A 12284-nucleotide genomic window follows, 5' to 3' on the forward strand; every position below is an offset into this window, starting at 1 on the left:
CCTTGTCCATTGTGTTGGTAGACACAGGATCATCGCTGAATGTGTTGCCAAAACCCGCTCTGGCGAAACTTTCTTACCATGGGCCTCTCATGAGGCAGAGTGGAGTGGTCGTCAAAGCTTTTGATGGATCCAGAAAGATTTTGATTGGCGAAGTTGAACTCCCAATCAAAATAGGACCTAGTGATTTCCAGATCACTTTTCAAGTTATGGATATCTACCCATCATATAGCTGTTTGTTAGGCAGACCATGGATTCACGAGGCAGGCGTCGTGACATCCACCCTACACCAAAAGTTGAAGTTCGTGAAGAACAAGAAGTTTGTGGTGGTAGGGGGAGAGAAGGCTTTCTTGGTAAGCCATTTGTCTTCCTTTTCTTATATTGATGATGAGGATGAGGTTGGGATGCCGTTCCAAGCCTTATCTATTGTTGAGCCTTCTAAGAAAGGAACTTCTTCATTTGCGTCCTACAATGATGCGAAGTTGGCCATTGAGCATGGCGCAACTACTGGTTTAGGACAAATGATTAAGCTGGAAGACAATAAATCCCGGGCTGGCGTAGGGTATTCTTCAGGCACTTTCAACAAGCACGGTCTGTTTCAAAGTGGTGGTTTCATCCACGCGGTCGAAGACCAGGAAGCTGTTGCTATAGTGGAGAATGATGCAGAGGAAGATTCTGGCAGCTTTGTCATCCCTGGAGGAGTCTGCAATAATTGGGTCGCTGTTGATGTTCCAACAGTTGTCCATAAGTCCATGTAATGTTCATTTTTTGTTTAAAAACCCTTCTCCCATGCCAAAAGGAGAAGTGATGACATTGTTGGCACATACATACAATGATATTCATTCAATAACTACATGTTAAGTGTTTGTTTTCCCCAAATTATTTTCACTTTTTTCTTTTTGCATGAAATTGGTGATCACAAAAAAACCCTAAAAAGAGAATAAAATCAATCTTTTCATCTGCATAATGATTTTCCTTGTTTGAATTCTAAAATCTCTTTTATATCCAAAATCATTATGTAGGTTGATCAAACCCATTGAACATAATGATCCAACACCATCTCCCAACTTTGAGTTCCCTGTATTTGAGGCCGAAGAAGATTATGTTGAAGATATTCCTCATGAGATTACCCGTCTACTTGAGCACGAAGAGAAGATCATTCAGCCGCATCTTGAGAATCTGGAAACAGTCAACTTGGGGTCTGAAGATTGTGTTCGCGAAGTGAAGATTGGCGCACTCCTGGAAAAGTCTATGAAGAAGGGGTTAATCGAGTTGCTACGAGAATATGTCGACATCTTTGCCTGGTCATATGAAGACATGCCTGGTCTGGATTCTGATATCGTGCAACATTTCCTACCTTTGAAGCCTGAGTGTGTGCCTGTAAAGCAGAAGCTCAGAAGAACTCATCCTGATATGGCCGTGAGGATTAAAGAAGAAGTTCATAAGCAAATTGATGTGGGGTTTCTGGTGACTTCTACATATCATCAATGGGTGGCCAATATTGTGCCCGTGCCTAAGAAAGATGGAAAAGTCCGAATGTGTGTGGACTATCGAGACTTGAATAAAGCTAGTCCAAAAGATGATTTTCCTCTACCACATATTGATATGTTGGTAGATAATACATCTAAGTTCAATGTCTTCTCATTTATGGACGGATTTTTCGGTTATAATCAGATCAAAATGGCACCCGAGGATATGGAGAAGACAACATTCATCACACCTTGGGGAACATTCTGTTATCGAGTGATGCCCTTCGGTTTGAAGAACGCCGGAGCCACGTATCAACGAGCTATGACTACCTTGTTTCACGATATGATGCACAAGGAGATCGAGGTATATGTTGATGATATGATTGCGAAGTCGAGAACGGAAGTTGAACATGTAGAGCACTTGTTGAAGCTTTTTCAGCGTTTGAGGAAGTATAAACTTCGTCTTAATCCGAACAAGTGTACATTTGGAGTCCGTTTCCGGCAAGTTATTGGGCTTTATTGTCAGTGAGAGAGGTATTGAAGTTGATCTTGCCAAGGTCAAAGCAATACAAGAGATGCCTGCGCCCAAAATTGAGAAGCAAGTCCGCGGTTTTCTTGGCCGCTTGAATTATATTTCCAGATTTGTATCCCACATGACTGCCACATGTGCACCAATATTCAAGCTCCTCCAGAAAGATCAGCATCATGATTGGACCGAGGATTGCCAGAAAGCTTTTGGCAGTATCAAAGAGTATCTATCCGAGCCTCCGATTCTGTCTCTGCCTATTGAAGGGAGACCATTGATTATGTACTTGACTGTTCTTGAGGACTCTATGGGTTGTGTACTGGGTCAGCAAGATGAATCAGGGAAGAAAGAGTATGCCATCTACTATCTGAGTAAGAAGTTCACTGATTGTGAGTCTCGATACTCAATGCTTGAGAAAACATGTTGTGCTTTGGCTTGGGCTGCTAAGCGCTTACGCCAGTATATGTTAAATCATACGACTTGGTTGATATCCAAAATGGATCCAATCAAGTATATCTTTGAGAAGCCTGCTTTAACTGGGAGGATTTCCCGTTGGCAGATGTTGTTGTCTGAGTATGATATTGAGTATCGAGCTCAGAAAGCTATTAAAGGTAGTATCTTGGCCGACCACTTGGCACATCAACCAATCGAGGATTATCAGTCTGTTCAGTACGACTTCCCTGATGAGGAGATTCTGTATTTGAAACTGAAAGATTGCGATGAGCCTACGCTCGATGAAGGGCCAAAGCCTGGTTCCCGATGGAGTATGGTGTTTGATGGCGCTGTAAATCAATATCGAAATGGTATTGGGGCAGTGATTATTACTCCTCACGGCACATATTTTCCTTTTACAGCAAGGCTAACTTTCAAATGCACGAATAGTATGGCGGAGTATGAGGCCTGTATTATGGGATTGGAAGAGTGTATTGATCTTAGGATCAAACATCTTGATGTTTATGGTGATTCGGCCCTTGTTGTTAATCAGATTAAGGGTGAATGGGAGACGAATCATCCTGGCCTCATCCCATACAGAGACTATGCGAGGAGGATTTCAACATTCTTTACTGAGGTTGGCTTCCATCATATTCCTCGAGATGAGAATCGGATGGCAGATGCTCTTGCTACGCTTGCTTCAATGATTGTGGTGAAATTCTGGAATGAAGTCCCCAATATCACTATGATGCGCTTGGATAGACCAGCTCATGTATTTGCGGTTGAAGAAGTAAGAGATGATAAGCCATGGTATTATTATATCAAATGTTTCCTTCAGAGTCAGATTTACCCGCCTGGGGCATCTGTTAAAGATAAGAAGACTTTGAGGAGATTATCTGGCAGTTTCTACCTCAATGGCGATGTGCGTTACAAGAGGAATTTTGACATGGTTCTGCTCAGATGCGTAGATAGACACGAAGCAGACCTGTTGATGACTGAAGTCCATGAGGGTTCATTTGGAACTCATTCCAATGGACATGCCATGGCAAAGAAGATGTTGAGAGCAGGCTACTATTGACTGACAATGGAGTCTGACTGCTGCAAATATGTGAAGAAGTGCCATAAGTGTCAGATTTATGCGGATAAGATTCATATTCCTCCGAAACTTCTGAATGTTATTTCCTCCCCATGGCCTTTCTCTATGTGGGTAATTGACATGATTGGCATGATAGAGCCAAAGGCGTCCAACGGTCATAGGTTTATTCTTGTAGCAATTGATTACTTCACCAAGTGGGTTGAAGCGCCATCATATGCAAACGTGACCAGGCAGGTGGTTATGAAGTTTATCAAGAATCAACTCATATGCCGTTATGGTGTGCCAGACAGGATCATTACTGATAATGGATCTAACTTGAACAATAAGATTATGAAAGAGCTGTGTAGCGAGTTCAAGATTGCGCATCATAATTATTCTCCTTATAGACCCAAGATGAATGGGGTTGTTGAAGCTGCTAACAAGAACATCAAGAAGATTATTCAGAAGATGGTTGTTACATACAAAGATTGGCATGAGATGTTGCCATTTTCTTTGCATGGCTATCGGACATTTGTCCGCACTTCAACTGGGGCAACCCATTTCTCTCTTGTATATGGAATGGAGGTTGTGCTCCCCGTGGAAGTTGAGATCCCGTCAATGAGAGTCTTGATGGAAACCAAGTTGACTGAGGCTGAATGGGTTCAGAGTCGTTATGACCAACTGAATTTAATAGAAGAGAAGAGATTAACTGCCATGTGTCATGGTCAGTTATATCAGCAAAGGATGAAGAAAGCCTTTGATAAGAAGGTCAAGCCTCGGGTGTTCCGAGAAGGTGACATTGTGCTTAAGAAAGTCTTGTCTTTCGCGCCCGATTCCAGGGGCAAGTGGACTCCAAACTATGAAGGTCCATATGTTGTTAAGAGAGCCTTTTCAGGCGGTGCTTTAATACTTACAACTATGGATGGGGAAGATTTCACTCGTCCTGTGAATTCAGATGCAGTCAAGAAATACTTCGCCTAAAATAAAAACAGAATAGCTCGCTAAGTTGAAAACCTGAAAGGGCGACTTAGGCAAAAATGAGCGTCTCGGTGGATTGAAAACCCGAAAGGGGGATCCAGGCAAAAGTTAGAGACCTAAAAATGAATATATATATATATATATATATATATATATATATATATATATATATATATATATATATATATATATATATATATATATATATATATATATATATATCCCGCTAGATTGAGTACCTCACCCTGGGGCAATCTAGGCAAAAATTAGGGATTTGGCAAGTAATTGCATCTTGACAAGACTTCGTTTTTCAACCGTCTTCTGTCAAAGATTCTCGCTCAGTCATCGTCAACTGAAGCTTCAAATACATTGGATTCAGAGTTGGTGGAGAAATGGTCATTATGTTCAATGTAGCCCTTTTTCCAATATATATCACCAATTTCAAATTGTAAAGATCCATGGAGTCTTGCCATTTGCAGACTACCATTCCATCAAATAAATTTGAGCCTTTATCCAATTCCTTGCACTCTTATTTGTTTCTGTTTAACAAATGTTTGTATGTTTTAATTGATAAATATCATTGTTTTAAATAAATAAAGTTTTTATAAACTGTTTTAAAACAAAGTGAACATTCACAAAAGACTGAAAGGATAATTGGAAAGTCTTCAGTGCTCTCCCAAGGATAGTATGATCTCCAAAAGGGTAAGAAATGTTTTCCTTTTCCTATCACATTTGTTATCCTCTTCATCATTTTTCAGGTTTGTCTCCTCAATGAGCGCATAGAGGTAATACTCCACCCAGATCCCCTGAGAGTCTGGAGTTTGGTCTTAGTCTTCTAACTCCCTAGTGAGTCTGGGTCTAGCATCTATGTTTTGTCAATTATATGGTTGTCATCCCTTGTGTGGATTGACCTAAAATCCCTTATAGATTGATAAATTGACGTGCTATCTTTTTTGAGGAAGTTGGTCTTCCCTCATTCAGATTGGAAATCTCCCGCAGAGTGAGCAGGAAATCCCAGCATGAGTGGAATTTTCAACAAGTTGGTTTGTAGCTTATCCCCAACGAATTCACATACATTGATATCCAGCAGGTTTGCCTCCTGTTCATCCTCAGCAGGGTTGCTCACGTTAGACTTCCCCAGTTTGGTCATCAGTAGGTTTATCTCCAACTGATCGCCTACAGGGTGAGGTACTCAATCAGTCAGTCATCAGCAGTTGTTTCCCTAGTGGAGTTGCCTGATCGGAGACTGATTATTGTTACTTCCTCCTTCTCAGTTAGTTTCCTCCTAGCAGAATGGGTGATGAAAATACTTTCTATTCCCTAGCGGGGCGATGCTTCTCTTCTCCTCAGCAGAGATTTGGTTCTCCAGCAGTATGAGGAATTGTGATGGTTATTAGAACTTTTGTTCGGTGGTTTTTCCCCACAGAGTTTCATATCTTTCCTTGGTTTTTTCCCGGTAGAGTTACTTCTACGGTGAATCTTATCTGTGTTTAGCTTCCCCAGCTAAGGCTTTGCCTGATCTTAGTTTGACTTTGGGACTTCTGAGGAAGATGTGTTGATTCCTTCCCCAACGGAGTGACTGGTTCTCAATTCTCCGCAGTATAGACATCCCTTCCGTGGTTAGAAGTGAATGTTGTTTGATGTGCTTCTGTTTGGTGGTCGTTCCCCACAGAATTCCACATCATCCTTTGATAAGATCCCCAGTAGATTTCTTCTCTGACTGATCTTATCCTTGTCTCTGCATACTATTGGAAGATCCCCAGCTTTGGTGGTAGTGACCCTTTGCTTATTCCCAACAGCGGTCTCCGATCCCCGCTGATCCTGCTTGTTCCCCTAGCAGTGATCTTGATCCCTGGAAACAACTTCGCTCGACCCTCAGAGATGATTGGTTTCTTGGTATTTTTCCCCCACCAGAATGGATTTCTCCTGTGGGCCTGGATTTCTCTTTTGAGATGTTGTACCGGATGTCTGTCCAGTGATTCTTGGACCTGTTTGTGTTAGATATGTCTGTTTGTCAGCATTTATCATACATAAAACACGCATACACCATGCATAATAACATTCAAATAATCATGTTGCATTTCTTTGCCATATATCTTTGTTTGTTATCTCCTGCTATTTGGTGATACATATTTCCCCAAGCAGATGATTTCGTTTGATCTCTCCATAATAGAGTCAGCCCCATAGGTAGAAAATGTTTATCTTTTCTTCCACATCCCCACTGAGTTATGTCCTCGTGGATGATTATTATTTCAGTTTCCTCCTGTCGCATCCGCGAAAAACAACCGGCGGTCTAAAACAAAACAACACAGAGCCGCCACCGTGCGTTATTTATCCCAAAGGAGGGAAAGGAAACGCTCGAATTAAACCTGGAAAAGACATGGTCTCGCGACCAAAGAGAATGGGATCGGGAGTCGGTTATGCGAAGGGAAGGTATTAGCACCCCTACGCATCCGTCGTACTCGACGGGATCCACGCTCAGAAAGATAGAACAAGGTTGTTAAAACTGCTCACAAACATCACACACACACTGGAAACAACACAGGTGGAAAGAGAGGAACGGGCTCGCTAGGATATCACATCCTATGCCTACGTATCTCGTCTGGAACGAGAATCAGAGCTACCGTAGTTCGGCTCACGCACGCCGAAACAAAACACACGCACAGACGCTGAGACGTCAAAACAAACACACAAACAGGCAAACATGGAACCCGAACGCCAATCGCTGGACTTACATCAGCTTCCGAACCAAACAAACCCACACTGGAAACCAGATGCTACTTGATGGACTTATACCGGACTCCTAGCACGCAACAATAGGATACGGAATGCCAATGGCTGGGCTTACATCCGTCTCCTAACACACACAAGAAGAAACAAGCAACAAGTTACTAAGGAGTCTGGCACTCGAGCCTAGTAACTGTCAAGCAAACACACACAAAAGGAAAAAGGGTGCCCGGAGAGATCTCGTACGACCTCCTGCCTACATACCTCATCTGGTATGAGGATCAGGGCAACGTAGTTCCCCTTAACAGGGGAGAAACTTCTAACCTAACCATATACAGAGGGAGACACAACTAGGGAGACTATGACTCGAGCCTAGATGTTATCATGCATATCATCCCTAAGTTAAGGTTGCTATCTAACTTGCACAGGCTGCAAGCTATCCTAAACAGGCAAAGCAAAGCATACAAGCATAATCAAAACCAAGCAAACATACACAATTAGCACACACTATATACAGACAAAGTGGGCTCACACAAGGGTTAGGCTGCAAAAGCAAGCCAACTGTATCAGGTGATGTTAGCTCTTAACCCTAACATTGAGAGTTAGGGTGAAGCAGATGAAATAGGAAGTGAGGGGTGTGCCTCACAGCTCTTATCCCTGGCCAGGGAGAGCTTTAGACAAAGGAAGTGTGGGTTCATAAAGTGGGAACCCTTCTACACTTATGACACTGACTCAACTGTACAACTGTACATGGATCTTGGGTTAATGTCCACAATGCATCAACACCAGTTGTGTGAGCAAAGGGACGACTCAACAGAATAGCAGGAGATGGATTGCACATCTCTTGTGTCTGCCAATTGCCTTAACAAAGGTCTTTTCCTGCTTGGCACAAAGATAAACAATCACAAGTATTGCCTCTTAAGGAGGACTTCAGACAGGTGCCTGGCCAAGTAACAGGACAGGTCTTCCAGACTACATGAAGTCAGAGAGTTATACCTATGTGGTTAAGCAACCAAGCAAAATCAAGTTCAAATTGAACTTAAGCAACTTATGTACCTGTGGAAACATCAAACAAATCAGTTCAACTGTACAGACAAACAGACAACATGAATATCAAACAGTCAAACCCAATGAGCAAAGGCATAAGCCAACAAGTCAAACTCAAATGAGTTAACAACCCTACAAAACACACAAGTTTAGTAGTCAAAAGTAAACACCAAAGACTCAAGTGATAGAGCATCAACAACTATGGAACTTGAGTGCTCAACCTGAAATCAAAGCTCAAACATGAGAAGCAAACCACTAGGTCAAAGCCTAGGGTCAAAGATGGAGAAAAAAATTCAAAACAGAACATGAAAATTGACATGAATCGACTTCAATCAATTAAGAATACAATCCAAAAGGTCTCATCTCAATATCAATCACCAAATCCATTTCATGATCAATTGAGGTTCAAGGCAATTTTAAAGCTCAAAAGTGACCAACCAGAATGAAAAATCTCAATTAAATCCAGAAATGATTCCAAAAATTCCAAGAAAATTCATGCTCATTCTCAACATCCAGAACATGCATCACACAAAAAAATCAGGACATTTGGAGATCAATTGGCATGGCAAACACATCACATAAGCTGAACAATCAAAAGTGTGACACAAACTGTCATACCATGCAAACACAATCATAAAACAGCAACTGAGCATGTAAAAAATGTCAAACCAAAGCCAAAATTCCCAGCAAAGTGTCTAGAATTAGCATGCAAAATTTCACATTCATTGGATAAGAAACAAGTATTTCACAACATGATAACCAAGGCAAGGTCAAATAAGCATACATGATCACATAACCTAGCACCAAATAAAATCCAGCCACGCAAAAATTTGGAAATTATGATGGTAAAAAACTAGATGGAACAAGGAACAAATAGCAAAAAACCAGGTATTTTTTGGATCAATTTTCAATTTAATATGAATTTTTGAAGTTTGGAAAACAACATTAAAATAAAATGGACAATGCATATGGAAATTGGAGGGAAAGATTAAATGGATTTAAGTTTGAAAATATGCTGCAGGTGATACGCGTATGGCGCACAGTGATACGCGTATGGCACGCCTGATGCCCAGTGATACGCGTATGGTGCACAGTGATACGCGTATGGCGCACAGTGATACGCGTATGGCCAGTGGTGGTTTCCACCATCTTCTTCGCGAAGACGGCGGAGCTACAGTGCATGCGTTCAGAAAATTTCCAGAATTTCGCCAAAAAATTATATCAACAGAAAGTGTAACACCCTTCTAAAATACCCCAATAATTAATTAATTTAACAAAATATAAATCAGAGTAGATATGCAATTTAAGGGTGTCACACTTGACACTTCACACCATTCACCAAAATAGTTTGTCATGCTCATTTAATAATCAAAATAAAATATTGCACAATTCGCAGCGGATATGCAAACCATGTAACACATTACATGTAAAATTATTCAACAACCAAATGAAAACAAGGTAAAACATCCCGTCCCGATGTTACATATACCAGAGTATGACCCACTAAGGAACTACACTAGACTTCAAGCACTAGCTTCTACTCAATCACTGCTCGTTACCTGAAACATAGTTGTAAGGGTGAGTTCCTCAATCGATATAATAAGCATTATAAAATATCATGTAATGCTAAGTAATTTAACACATTTCATCACCCAAATCAGATCACACATTCAGCAACGGCAACATCAACTCAAAATCATAATCATACTCAACCCAACACAAAACACACGTATAATATTGGAATACATCCATTCATATTATACGCCATACATACATTATGCAATGAGACTCCATGCATGCGGTACCGACTATTCGTGAACCCATAGTTCAACCTCACCGATCAAACCCAGATACGGCTACCAAGCTCACTAGTCCCACTTATTTGAGACCTAGTGACTCACTCACTAATTCCTCACCATGGGAATTAGCTACCACCATAAAGGCCATGCTATGCACGCTAAATCACCTAGCATGCAAACATCAACAACAATCCACAACAACTCACTCACTAATTCCTCACCATGGGAATTAGCTACCACCATAAAGGCCATACTATGCACGCTAAATCACCTAGCATGCAACCATCAACAACAATCCACAATGGACATATGCTCACACTCTAAGCCATAAATAGTCCATTCACAATTGCATACATAACAGATACATTCACAGCATTATGCATACCATCATACATCATCAGCATATTTATCACAGAATCATATTCATATCATGCCAAATAATAAATCACAGTATTAGCACACTCTACTAATACCTATACTGCTCAAAACAACGAGAAATGATCCCTACTATATCATACACCAATATAGGCCAAACGTCAAATATGTACACAATATTTGAATATCAATTTTCCACTTTCCAAACAGTGTTAACCGGTTAACGCCCCGGGTTAACCGGTTAACGCAAAACAGAACACGCTTCCTGGCACATTTTAACAGTGTTAACCGGTTAACGCCCTGGGTTAACCGGTTAACGCAAGACAGACAGCAATTTCTCATAATTCATAACAGTGTTAACCGGTTAACACCCTGGGTTAACCGGTTAACGCAAGACAGAAAGTTGTTCCTGCGCTAACACGAACAGAATGCAGAATCCCCCGCATTTTCGCCGTCGGAGGACTTCCGGACCTCCGATTTCGATTCCGTAAAAAGCTACGCGTCCAGAAAATTACAACTCATCCAAATATAGATTCATTCACAGTTTTAACTTAACTTATTCATCCCAATTCAACGGTATTTCTCAAAACCTAATTAGAGTCAATCAATGGCTTATTACTACCCATCACATGTTAAACCATAATACCCATTAAACGACGATAAACCCCCCTTACCTGAGTTAATCCGGCAAATCCTTTAGCTTCAAGCTTTTCCTTTCTTCAACCCTTGCTCTCTTGCTCTTCCTCTTTGCCCTTTTTCCACTTTCTGTCGCTTCTCTGGTTTTCACGTGAAAAACCCTTTTTACCAAATGGAACTCTTTATATATATTCCAACTTTATTATTCCAATAATAATAATCCAATAATATTCCAATTATTTAATTAAATTAATAAATATACTATTAACTTAAATTAAATAATTATCATATTTTATCGGGGTGTTACAACTCTCCCCCACTAAAAGAGTTTTCGTCCTCGAAAACATACCTCAAACGAATAACTCTGGATAAGACTCATTCATCTGACTCTCAACTTCCCAAGTCACATTGCCACCTGCTGGTCCTCCCCAAGCTACCTTTACCAAAGCAATCTCTTTACCCCGCAACTGCTTCAACTCTCGATCCTCGATCCTCGATCCTCATAGGTGATGTTTCAACAGTCAAGTTATCTCTCACCTGTACATCATCTACTTGGACCACATGCGACGGATCAGGAATGTACCTCCTCAACTGAGACACATGAAAAACCTCATGCAAATTCGCAAGTGACGGCGGTAAAGCGATACGATAGGCTACCTCCCCTATCCTCTCCAAAATCTGATAAGGACCAATAAATCGAGGTGTCAGCTTCTTCGACTTCAAAGCTCGACCAACCCCAGTTATCGGAGTAACACGAAGAAACACATGATCTCCCTCTTGGAACTCAAGTGACTTTCTCCTCTTGTCGTGATAACTCTTCTGACGACTTTGAGCAATCCTCATCTTCTCCTGAATCATCTTAATCTTTTCCGTAGTTTGTTGAACAAATTCCGGTCCAACCACAGCACTCTCACCGGACTCATACCAACATAAAGGTGTCCGACATCTCCTACCATACAAAGCTTCAAACGGTGCCATACCAATGCTCGAATGAAAACTATTGTTGTAGGTAAACTCAATCAACGGTAAATAACAATCCCAAGCACCTCCCTTTTCCAAAACACAAGCCCTCAAAAGATCCTCCAGTGACTGAATCGTCCTCTCAGTCTGACCATCAGACTGCGGATGATATGCAGAACTCAATCTCAGCTTAGTTCCCAAAGCCCTCTGCAAACCTTCCCAGAACTTCGATGTAAATCTAGGATCTCTATCCGAAACAATAC

This window comes from Lathyrus oleraceus, chromosome 6, assembly GCF_024323335.1.
Source record: "Lathyrus oleraceus cultivar Zhongwan6 chromosome 6, CAAS_Psat_ZW6_1.0, whole genome shotgun sequence".
NCBI classification, from domain to species: domain Eukaryota; kingdom Viridiplantae; phylum Streptophyta; class Magnoliopsida; order Fabales; family Fabaceae; genus Lathyrus; species Lathyrus oleraceus.